Below are 12,511 nucleotides of genomic sequence, written 5' to 3'. Positions count from 1 at the left end.
CAGCCAGAAATCAACTCCCCAGAAGAGACATACGGCACATCTGAGAAGGTGTGACCCTTGTATACCAAGGAAACCGAGCGGCTGGAACTGGGGAGGCAATAAGATGCACCGCCCACCTGAGGAGAGTGCACTCGCCAAACACATGGTTACCTGAGCTGCTCGGACCTGGGAAGGGCACAGGCCCAATCGAGTCTGTGCCTTTGGGGAGTACTCGAGAACCTGAACCTGAGCGGCTTAGACCTGGGAAGTGCACGCAACCCAGGGCCTGCCTCAGACAGTTCCCAGCAGAGTAACCTGGAGCCTGAGCAGTATAGACTGGGAAAGCACACATGTCATGATCAGGGGCAAACCCAGTGTGGTTGAAACACTGTGAGCACTCCCCACATATGCTAGGGATATTTGTTTGCAGTGTTCCTCCCTCCCCACAGAACGACTGAACAAGTGAGCATAAAAAAGTGACCACTTTCACCCCCTGGTGTCAGGGCTGAAATTAAACACTGAAGAGACCAGCAAACAGAAGAAGCTAAAATAAACAGAGGGAACCGCTTTGGAAGTGACAGGTGCAACAGAATAAAACCCTGTAGTTAGCACTGACTACATCAGAAGGGGCCTATAGATCTTGAGTAGTATAAGCTGGATCAAGGAACTATCTGAAACTGAACTGACCCCCCACTGTCCACAAGAACTCCAGAGAAATTCCTAGATATATTTTTACTGTTATCACTTTTTAAATTAAAATTTTTTAAAATTTTAAGTCCTCTATTACTCCTTTAATTTTCATTTTTATAATCTACTATTACCTTGCAAAAAAAAAAAAGATCCTATTTTTAAAGTAAACTTCATATATATATTTTATAATGTTTGTGACTCTGTTTTGTTTTTTTAATATTGTATTGTTGAGAGTCTAACCTCTACTCTGGATTTTTAATCTTTGCTTTTTGGTATTTGTTATCAATTTTGTACATTTGAGAATCCAATCTTCAGTACCCATTTTTACTTGGGAGTGTGATTACTGGCTTGATTGCTCTCTCCCCATTTTGACTCTCCTCTTTCTCCACCAGGTCGCCACTATCTCCTCCCTCCCCCTTCTCTTCTCTATCCAACCATGTGAATCTCTTTGTGTGTTCCAGGCTGTGGAGAACACATAGGGAACTGATTATTGTCTGGATCTGTCACTCTCCTTTTGATTCCCCCTTTTATCCTCCTGGCCACCTCTTTCTCCTTCCTCCCTCTTCTCTTCTCTGTGTAACTCCATGAACATTTCTGAGGGATCCAGACTGTGGAGAGTACATAGGGAAGTGATTGCTTGCTAGCTTGCTTTCACCCCTTTTGATTCCCCTTCTTCTCCTCCTGGTCACATCTATCTCCCTCTTCCCTCTTCTCTTCTCCATGTAACACTGTGAATCTCTCTGGGTGTCCCTCACTGTGGATAAACTTTTCATCATTAACCTAGATGTTTTATCATTGGTGCTGTATAGATGGAGAAGTCTTGAGACTACTGTAAGAATAAGACTGAAAACCAGAGGCAGGAGGCTTAAGTTCAAAACCTGAGAACACCAGAGAACTCCTGACTCCAGGGAACATTCATTGACAGGAGCTCATCCAAAAGCCTCCATACCTACACTGAAACCAAGCACCACCCAAAGGCCAACAAGTTCCAGAGAAAGACATACCATGCAAATTCTCCAGCAACAGAAACATAGCCCTGAGCTTCAATATACTGGCTGCCAAAAGTCACACCAAACCCAGTGACATCTCAGAACTCATTACTGGGTACTTTATTGCACTCCAGAGAGAAGAAATCCAGCTCCACCCACCAGAACAGACACAAGCTTCCCGAACCAGGAAACCTTGACAAGCCACCCATCCAACCTCGCCCACAGTGAGGAACCTCTACAATAAAGAGGAGATACAAACTGCCAGAACACAGAAAGGCCACCCCAAACACAGAAATCTAAACAAAAAGAAAAGGCAGAGAAATACTCAGCAGGTAAAGGAACAGGATAAATGCCCACCAAACCAAACAAAAGAGGAAGAGATAGGGAATCTACCTGAAAAAAAATTCAGAATACTGATAGTGAAAATCATCCAAAATCTTGAAAACAAAATGGAGTTACAGATAAATAGACTGGAGACAAGGATTGAGAAGATGCAAGAAATGTTTAACAAGGACCTAAAAGAAATAAAAAGAGTCAATATATATATAATGAATAATGCAATAAATGAGATTAAAAAAACACTCTGGAGGTTACCAACAGTAGAATAACGGAGGCAGAAGATAGGATAGGTGAGATAGAAGATAGAATGGTAGAAATAAATGAAGCAGAGAGGAAAAAAGAAAAAAGAATGAAAAGAAATGAGGACAACCTCAGAGACCACTGGGACACTGTTATTGCCCCAACATTTGAATCATAGGAGTCCCAGAAGAAGAAGACAAAAAGAAAGACTATGAGAAAATACTTGAGGAGATAATAGTTGAAAACTTCCCTAAAAGGAAAGACTATGAGAAAATACTTGAGGAGATAATAGTTGAAAACTTCCCTAAAAGGGGGAAGGAAATAGTCACCCAAGTCCAAGAAACCCAGAGAGTCCCAAACAGGATAAACACAAGGTGAAACAGCCCAAGACACATATTAATCAAATTAACAAAGATCAAACACAAAGAACAAATGTTAAAAGCAGCAAGGGAAAAAAAAAAACCACAAATAATACACAAGGGGATTCCCATAAGGACAACAGCTGATCTTTCAATAGAAACTCTTCAGGCCAGAAGGGAATGGCAGGGCATACTTAAAGAGATGAAAGAGAAAAACCTACAACCCAGATTACTGTACCCAGCAAGGATCTCATTCAAATATGAAAGAGAAATCAAAAGCTTTACAGACAAGCAAAAGCTGAGAGAATTCAGCATCACCAAACCAGCTCTCCAACAAATGCTAAAGGTTCTTCTCTAGATAGGAAACACAACAAGGGTGTATAAACTCAAACTCAAAACAATAAAGAAAATGGCAATGCAATCATATTTATCAATAATTACCTTAAATGTATATGGGTTGAATGCCCCAACCAAAAGACAAAAGCTGGCTGAATGGATACAAGAACAAGACCCCTATATATGTTGTCTACAACAGACCCACCTCAAAACAAGGAACATATACAGACTGAAAGTGAAGGGCTGGAAAAAGATTCCACGCAAATAGAGACCTAAAGAAAGCAGGAGTGGCAATACTCATATTAAGTAAAATAGACTTTAAAATAAAGGCTGTGAAAAGAGACAAAGTAGGACACTACATAATGATCAAATGATCAATCCAGGAAGAAGATACAACAATTATAAATATATATGCACCCAACATAGAAGTACCACAATATGTAAGGCAAATACTAACAAGTATGAAAGGGGAAATTAACAATAACACAATAATAGTGGGAGACTTTAATATCTCACTCACACCTATGGATAGATCAACTAAACAGAACATTAACAAGGAAACACAAACTTTAAATGATACAATAGACCAGTTAGACCTAATTGATATCTATAGGACATTTTACCCCAAAACAATGAATTTCACCTTTTTCTCAAGTGCACAAGGACACTTCTCCAGGATAGATCACATCCTGGGCCATAAATCTAGCCTTGGTAAATTAAAAAAAAAATTGAAATCATTCCAAGCATCTTCTCTGACCATAATGCAGTAAGATTAGATGTCAATTACAGGAGAAAAAAGTATTAAAAATTCCAACATATGGAGGCTGAACAACACGCTGCTGAATAACCAACAAATCACAGAAGAAATCAATAAAGAAAACAAAATATGCATAGGAATGAATGAAAATGAAAACACAATAACCCCAAACCTGTGGGACACTGTGAAAGCAGTGCTAAGGGGAAGGTTAATAGCAATACAGGCTTACCTCAAGAAACAGGAAAAAAGTGAAATAAATAACCTAACTCTCCACCTAAAGCAACTAGAAAAGGAAGAAATGAAGAACCCCAGGGTTAGTAGAAGGAAAGAAATCTTAAAAATTAGGGCAGAAATAAATGCAAAAGAAAAGAGACCATAGCAAAAATCAACAAAGCTAAAAGCTGGTTCTTTGAGAAGATACATAAAATTGACAAACCATTAGCCAGACTCATCAAGAAACAAAGGGAAAAGAATCAAATAAACAAAATTAGAAATGAAAATGGAGAAACCACAACAGACAACACAGAAATACAAAGAATCATAAGAGAGTACTATCAGCAGCTATATGCCAATAAAATGGACAACATGGAAGAAATGGACAAATTCTTAGAAAAGTACAACTTTCTAAAACTAAACCAGGAAAAAGTAGAAAATCTTAACAGATCCATCACAAGCAAGGGAACTGAAACTGTAATCAGAAATCTTCCAGCAAACAAAAGCTAAGGACCAGATGGATTCACAGCTGAATTCTACCAAGAATTTAGACAAGAGCTAACACCTATCCTACTCAAACTCTTCCAGAAAATTGCAGAGGAAGGTAAACTGCCAAACTCATTCTACGAGGCCACCATCATTCTAATACCAAAACCAGACAAATACGCCACAAAAAAAAGAAAACTACAGGCCAATATCACTGATGAACATAGACGCAAAAATCCTTAACAAAATTCTAGCAAACAGAATCCAGCAACATATTAAAATGATCATACATCATGGCCAAATGGGCTTTATCCCAGGGAGGCAAAGATTCTTCAATATCCGCAAATCAATCAATGTAATACACCACATTAACAAGTTGAAAGATAAAAACCATATGATTATCTCAATAGACGCAGAGAAAGCCTTTGACAAAATTCAACATTCATTTATGATAAGAACCCTCCAGAAAGCAGGAATAGAAGGAACATACCTCAACATAATAAAAGCTGTATGTGACAAACCTACAGCAAACATTCTCCTTAATGGTGAAATATTGAAAGCATTTTCCCTAAAGTCAGGAACAAGACAAGGGTGCCCACTCTCACCACTACTGTTCAATAGTGTTTTGGAAGTGTTGGCCACAGCAATCAGAGCAGAAAAAGATATAAAAGGAATCCAGATTGGAAAATAAGAAGTAAAACTCTCACTGTTTGCAGATGATATGATCCTCTACATAGAAAACCCTAAAGACTCCACCAGAAAATTACTAGAGCTAATCAATGAATATAGTAAACTTGCAGGATATAAAGTTAACACACAGATATCCTTTGCATTCCTATACACTAACAATGAGAAAATAGAGAAATTAAGGAAACAATTCCATTTACCATTGCAATGAAAAGAATAAAATACTTAGGAATATATCTACCTAAAGAAATTAAAGGCCTATATATAGAAAACTATAAAACACTGATGAAAGAAATCAAAGAGGACACTAATAGATGGAGAAATATACCATGGTCATGGATTGGAAGAATCAATATAGTGAAAATGAGTATACTACCCAAAGCAATCTATACATTCAATGCAATCCCTATCAAGCTACCATTAGTATTTTTCATAGAACTAGAACAAATAATTTCACAATTTGTATGGAAATAAAAAAATCTCAAATAGCCAAAGCAATCTTGAGAAAGAAGAACGGAACTGGAGGAATCAACCTGCCTGACTTCAGGCTCTACTACAAAGCCACAGTCATCAAGACAGTATGGTACTGGCACAAAGACAGAAATATAGATCAATGGAACAAAATAGAAAGCCCAGAGATAAATCCATGAACCTATAGATAGCTTATCTTTGACAAAGGAGGCAAGAATATACAATGGAGAAAAGACAATCTCTTTAACAAGTGGTGCTGGGAAAACTGGTCAACCACTTGAAAAGAATGAAACTAGAACACTTTCTAACACCATACACCAAAATAAACTCAAACTGGATTAAAGATCTAAACATAAGAGCAGAAACTATAAAACTCCTAGAGGAAAACATAGGCAAAACACTCTCTGACATAAACCACAGCAGGATCTTCTATGACACACCTCCCAGAGTAATGGAAATACAAGCAAAAATAAACAAATGGGACCTAATTAAACTTAAAAGCTTTTGAATAATGTAGGAAACTATAAGCAAGGTGAAAAGACAGCCTTCAGAATGGGAGAAAATAATAGCAAACAAAGCAACTGACATAGAATTAATCTCAAAAATATACAAGCAACTCCTACAGCTCAATTCCAGAAAAATAAATGACCTAATCAAAAAATGAGCCAAAGAACTAAATAGACATTTCCCAAAAGAAGACATACAGATGGCTAACAAACACATGAAAAGATGCTCAACATCACTCATTCTCAGAGAAATGCAAATCAAAACCACAATGAGGTACCATTTCATGCCAGTTAGAATGTCTGCTATCCAAAAGTCTACAAACAATAATTGCTGGAGAGAGTATGGAGAAAAGGGAGCCCTCTTACCATGTTGGTGGGAATGCAAACTGGTACAGCCACTATGGAGATTCACAGCCACAGTGCGGAGATTCCTTAAAAAAATGGAAACAGAACTGCCATATGACCCAGCAATCCTACTGCTGGGCATACACACTAAGGAAACCAGAATTTAAAGAGACATGTGTACCTCAATGTTCATCGCAGCACTGTTTATAATAGCCAGGACATGGAAGCAACCTAGATGTCCATCAGCAGATGAATGGATAAGAAAGCTGTGGTACATATACACAATAGAGTATTACTCAGCCATTAAAAAGAATACATTTGAATCAGTTCTAATGAGGTGGATGAAACTGGAGTATATTAAACAGGGTGAAGTAAGCCAGAAAGAAAAACATCAATATAGTATACAAATGCATATATATGGAATTTAGAAAGATGGTAGCAATGACCCTGTATGTGAGACAGCAAAAGAGACACAGATATATAGAACAATCTTTTCGACTCTGTGGGAGAGGGCGAGGGTAGGTTGATTTGGAAGAATGACATTGAAACATGTATATTATCATATGTGAAACGGGTCACCAGTCCAGGTTTGATGCATGGGACAGGGTGCTCGGGGCGGGTGCACTGGGATGACCCAGTGGGATGGGATGGGGAAGGAGGTGGGAGGGGTGTTCAGGATGGGGAACACATGTACACCCATGGCTGATTCATGGCAATGTATGGCAAAACCACCACAACATTGTAAAGTAATTAGCCTCCAATTTAAATGAATAAATTTATTAAAAAGAAGTAAAAAAAAGTAATTTGAGTGCACACTGATAGCTCAGGGAAAGATCAAAACTCAAAATTTGAAGTATGGTTTCTGTTGAATGTTTATCACTTTCACACTGCCATAAAGTCAATAGTTGTAAGCTGAACAACTTAATTATCATAAATTGGGGACTGTCTATAATTCCTTTCCAGCCTCAGTCAACTTTAATCTAACTTCTGTCTCTATTAGCTTGCCTATGTGGATATTTTATACAAATGGATTCATACAATATGCAGTCTCTTTTGTCCGGCTGTTTCATTTAGCTTGTTTGAGGTTCATTTATGACATATTATGTGTTAGTTCAATCATCTTTATTACTGAACATTACATTATATGTTTATTTGACAATTTGTTTATCCATTCATCAGTTGATAGGCATTTAAGTTGTTTCTACTATTTGGATACTATAGATAATGTTTCTATGAATATTTGTGTAAAAGTTTTTTGTGCACATATATTTTTAATTATCTTGAGGTACATACATAGTGGGGAGAAGGCAATGGCACCCCACTCCAGTACTCTTGCCTGGAAAATCCCATGAATCGGGGAGCCTGGTAGGCTGCAGTCCATGGGGCCGCAGGGAGTCAGACACGACTGAGCGACTTTACTTTCACTTTTCACTTTCCTGCATTGGAGAAGGAAATGGCAACCCACTTCAATGTTCTTGCCTGGAGAATCCCAGGGATGGGGGAGCCTGGTGGGCTGCCGTCTGTGGGGTCGCATAGAGTCGGATACGTATTTATTTCCACATACATAGTGAAATTATTGGATCATATAGTAATTCTAACTTTAAATTTTAGAGGAATTGTTAGGCTGTTTTCAAAAGTTGGTGCACCATTTTACAATCCCACTGACAACGTATGGGCTTTCCCATTCTCCACATCCTTGCCAACATGTGTTGTTAGCATATTAAATATGGGAGAAACTTAGATCACTCTAGGTCTTGAATAAGATTATAGTAAAACACAGAATTCAAAGTTAAATAGTATATCTTTAGGTGGTTCTTTAAATTCAATGAGATTGTAAACAGACTCTAAAATGGCCAGGTAGTACTTCTAAGAGATAATAATCTAGATAATCTAAAGATAATATGCTTCTATGCTTTAAAAAATGCTATGATCAAAATGAAAAAACATACAAACTCAGACACTTTGCAGATGTCACAAGACATGTGCTTAGTCCTCTTAACATGGAACCCTGTTTTAAGAAGTGTTAGTTTAGCACACAAAAAATTTTAGTAGATCTGTAGCCTACGAAAAAGACAGATGCCATAAGAAATTCAGAAATATTGAAGGAAAACTTGGATTATCACCCAGATCTCTTGGGTGGAAACTCAGTGAATCCAACTACCCTTGGTGCTGAATTCACTGATAAGAAATATGTTTCATGAGCAAAGACACACCAACCAAAGGAGGCATCTTAGTTATTTGAAAGTAGAGGAATAAACAAGGTTTTTGGATGCATTTTTAATTTATTGGCTAATATGAAATATCTCCAGAGCATCAGAAATAAAACATTCTGTCAGTAGCTACCACATATATAAGGCTCAAGATTCAACAAAATGTCTCCAAATAACCAATTTAGGATAATAAAAGTAATTGAAATTTACCTACATTCAATGTAAAACACCAGAGACCTTGGTAGTGAGGTTAGCAGGGTGTTACATGCATAAGAAATTATCTTCTCAGTACAGTAGGGGTTTGTGTTTTGGAGAAGGTGCTACAGTATTGACACTCTTACTGAGCCTGAGTCTGAGAACCTAGAAGAAGAAAGCGGCTCTCCTAGGCTCCTCTTTGTCAAAATTCAAATCTAAGTATACAGAGAAGAAAATACTAAATCAAAAAAGTAAACTCATCCACAGCAAATACTTCTCCTCCCTTACAAACAAAAACAATTTTCTTTTGCTAGTTCAAATATAGACGACTCAGTTATTATCTAGTCTTAGGGGCATGTTGAAAATGTTTCTGTCATGTGTCTTTTGTGATTCCACTAACAAATATTACCCAAGTAGAAAAGATACATGAAAGCAAGGCATTCAAAGATACCTGTACTTTAAGAGCAATGAAATCTTTAAAAGCACTCCCCAGGAACAAAAACTTGAGTGTGACATTTGCTATGGCCAAGCAGCAATTATGGAGAAGAAAATGGCAACCCCCTCCAGTATTCTTGCCTGGAAAACCCCATGGACTGGACGGAGGAGCCTGGTGTGCTGCAGTCCATTGGGTCGCAAGGAGTCAGACACGACTGAGTGACTTCACTATAAGCAGTAATTATAAAGAAGAAAAACATCCTTCACCTCACCTCCACCCAAGATGTCTTAAAAAGCAAAGTAAAACATTTCCCTAGTTCAATTGCTAACTACAAATTTTTAAAGTTAACTTATTTAATTGGAGGATAATTACTTTATGATATTGTGACGGTTTTTGCCATACATCAACATGAATCAGTCACAGGCATACATGTGTTCTCCTCATCCTGAACTCCCCTAGAACCAAGGTGATCCTGGGTATGACTTGGGATGATCATACAATGTTCATACCATGAGGACCTTGCTCTTGATTGGCATACTCATGTACTGAGGTAAGCTTGGCAACAAAGGCTGGTGTCTTAATTGCTACAGAAAAGGCCACTGCTAAGAAGTTATTCTGGGCTGTGTATTCTAGCCAGAAAGTTTCTTGTCTTGGGTGGAGCTTACAATGAGCTTTGTATTGATTGTGTTTAAGGATATACCATTGGGCAATTTTGCTACATGGCTGTTGTTTTTTTTTTTTTTTCCTGCAATGTTGCTCTCAGTGTCACTATGGTAACTGTACTATGTTAAAGCAATTGTTAAAGTGAAATTATTAGGGGTAAACAGTGGAGAAAGCCCTGGTCTAGGGATCAAGAGACTTAGGTTAGACTGACTTCTAGTCTGACAAGTGACATATCTAATATAAGCTGCTTTTCTCTTCTTCAAAAGGAATATTATAACACCCTATTCAGGGGATTGTGAGGATGAAATGAGACCATAAATATAAAAAAGCTCTGTCAATTACAGTCTAGAGCAGGCACAGTGAAGATGGCTGGCTGTAATATTTTATCATTATATTATTGTTAATATAATTGTGACATAATCACTACCTTTCCCATAGATGCAGCAATATTAGACTTGAATCACGACAATGCAAATGGTAACTTTTGAACACCTAAGACCTCCTCTAGCTGAATCATCTTCAATTTGGATACTGGTTCTTGCACTACCAGAAGCTCCAGACATGGCTAATTAGAATCAGTGAGATAAGAATAAGCTGTCCCAGAAAAAAATAACAGAGAACTTAAAAGTCAAGACCTAAACCCTTGGCTCACACATATTTGCCAATACCTGTGTTAGGTCAGGCTGCTTGATGCAGGCTTGCAATTCAATTGCTTCTAATCCCCAGTGCAGTACAATGGGAACTTTTAATTTTTTCCTAGGTGCTTTTTAGAACTTAACTAGTGGGTTGCCCTGGGAACCCTTAATCAGTGTTTGTAGATGAACTGTTCCCTACGATACATTTAATAAAACCTTGAAAGCAGAAGTCCTGTTGCAGAGAGCATTCATTTGCCAGTACTAGGACCTATTGAAGTGCACATGCTGTTTAATGTACTTAATTAACCACCAAGTAATTGTGGGACAATAATTAGCTGTACAGGACTGAAAACAACAACAACAACAACAACAACAACAACTGATAATACAGAAGAATATAGCCTCCAAGTTACTTATTACATCATGCTCATGAGATATATAAGTTCAGTTCAGTTGCTCAGTCATGTCCTACTCTTTGCGACCCCATGGACTGCAGCACACCAGGCTTCTCTGTCTATTACAAACTCCCAGACCTTGCTCAAACTCATGTCCATCAAGTCAGATATGCCATCCAACCATCTCATCCTCTGTCATCCCCTTCTCCTCCCACCTTCAATCTTTCCCAGGATCAGGGTCTTTTTTAATGAGTCAGTTCTTCGCATAAGGTGGCCAAAGTATTGGAGCTTCAGCTTCAGCATCAGTCCTTCCAATGAATATTCAGGATTGATTTCCTTAATAATTGAATGGTTTGATGTCCTTGATGCCCAAGGGACTCTCAAGAGTCTTCTCCAATACCACAGTTCAAAAGGATAAATTCTTTGGTGTTCAGCTTACTTTATGGTCCAACTCTCACATCCATACATAACTACTGGAAAAACCATAGCTTTGACTATAAGGACCTTTGTTGGCAAAGTAGTATCTCTGCTTTTTAATATGCTGTCTAAGTTGGTCATAGTTTTTCTTCCAAGGAGTAAGCATCTCTTAATTTCATGGTTGCAGCCACCATCTGCAGTGATTTTTGAGCCCAAGAAAATAGTCTGTCATTGTTTTACCATCTATTTTCCATGAAGTGATGGAACCGGATGCCATGATCTTCCTTTTTTGAATGTTGAGTTTTAAATCAGCTTTTTCACTCTCTTCTTTCACTTTCATCATGAGGCTCTTCAGTTCCTCTTTGCTTCCTGTCATAAAGGTGGTGTTATCTGCATATCTGAGGTTATTTATATTTCTCCCATGAGATATATAAGTAGAAATTAAAGGAAAAGCATAATTCTGAAGGAATCAAACAGGAAGGAATGATGAGAAATCTGAGATCCAACTGACATTTCAATAGGAAGAGGCAGTAGGTCTTCTTTCCTGTCCCCACTCAGCCACCCCTAAGTATGTTGGAGGGTATCTTTTGAGGTCTGCTAGGAGGTACTTTGGGGAATTCAGGCCCAAGAGGGAAGGTCACTTTGGCTCCTAAATATTCTGTAAGGTTCCAAGAAGGCAAATTCCCACCATGCTCCCTGTTGGAGGCAGGGAGTTATAGGACTTCAAGTAAAGGGTGAGGCCTGGGAGACTCACAGGGAAAATATTTGCCACGCCCTATGTTGCAACACAGGATCATCACTCTTCAAACATGCGTAAGACGGTCCAGCTGACACGGAGTGTGATGAGTCTAAAGTGACTTGGAATAAGGGAGGAGAAAACTTGTAGGCCATAGGTGGTAAGAGCTATTCAGAGAGTAAAGCAAAAACGAAAGGAAACCCTCTCCATCCTGGATGTGGATAAAGCCATGTGTTGTTTTTCAATGGAAGACTATGCTGCTGCCTCCACAACTTAGATTATGGAGCCAGCTGATTTTTCTGGTGGTGGAAATGAACTGCTTTACTCACTATCCAAAGTCTCTTCCCTATGGTCCTTAATGATCTTTTAAAGGTTATTTAGGCAATGTCTAGTGGAGAGAAATAACCAGTGCCCCCCGACACCTCTG

The sequence above is a fragment of the Bos mutus genome, chromosome X, assembly GCF_027580195.1.
Source record: "Bos mutus isolate GX-2022 chromosome X, NWIPB_WYAK_1.1, whole genome shotgun sequence".
NCBI classification, from domain to species: Eukaryota; Metazoa; Chordata; class Mammalia; order Artiodactyla; family Bovidae; genus Bos; species Bos mutus.
The sequence above is the reverse complement of the archived record's forward strand: the minus strand, read 5'-3'. Positions refer to the sequence as shown.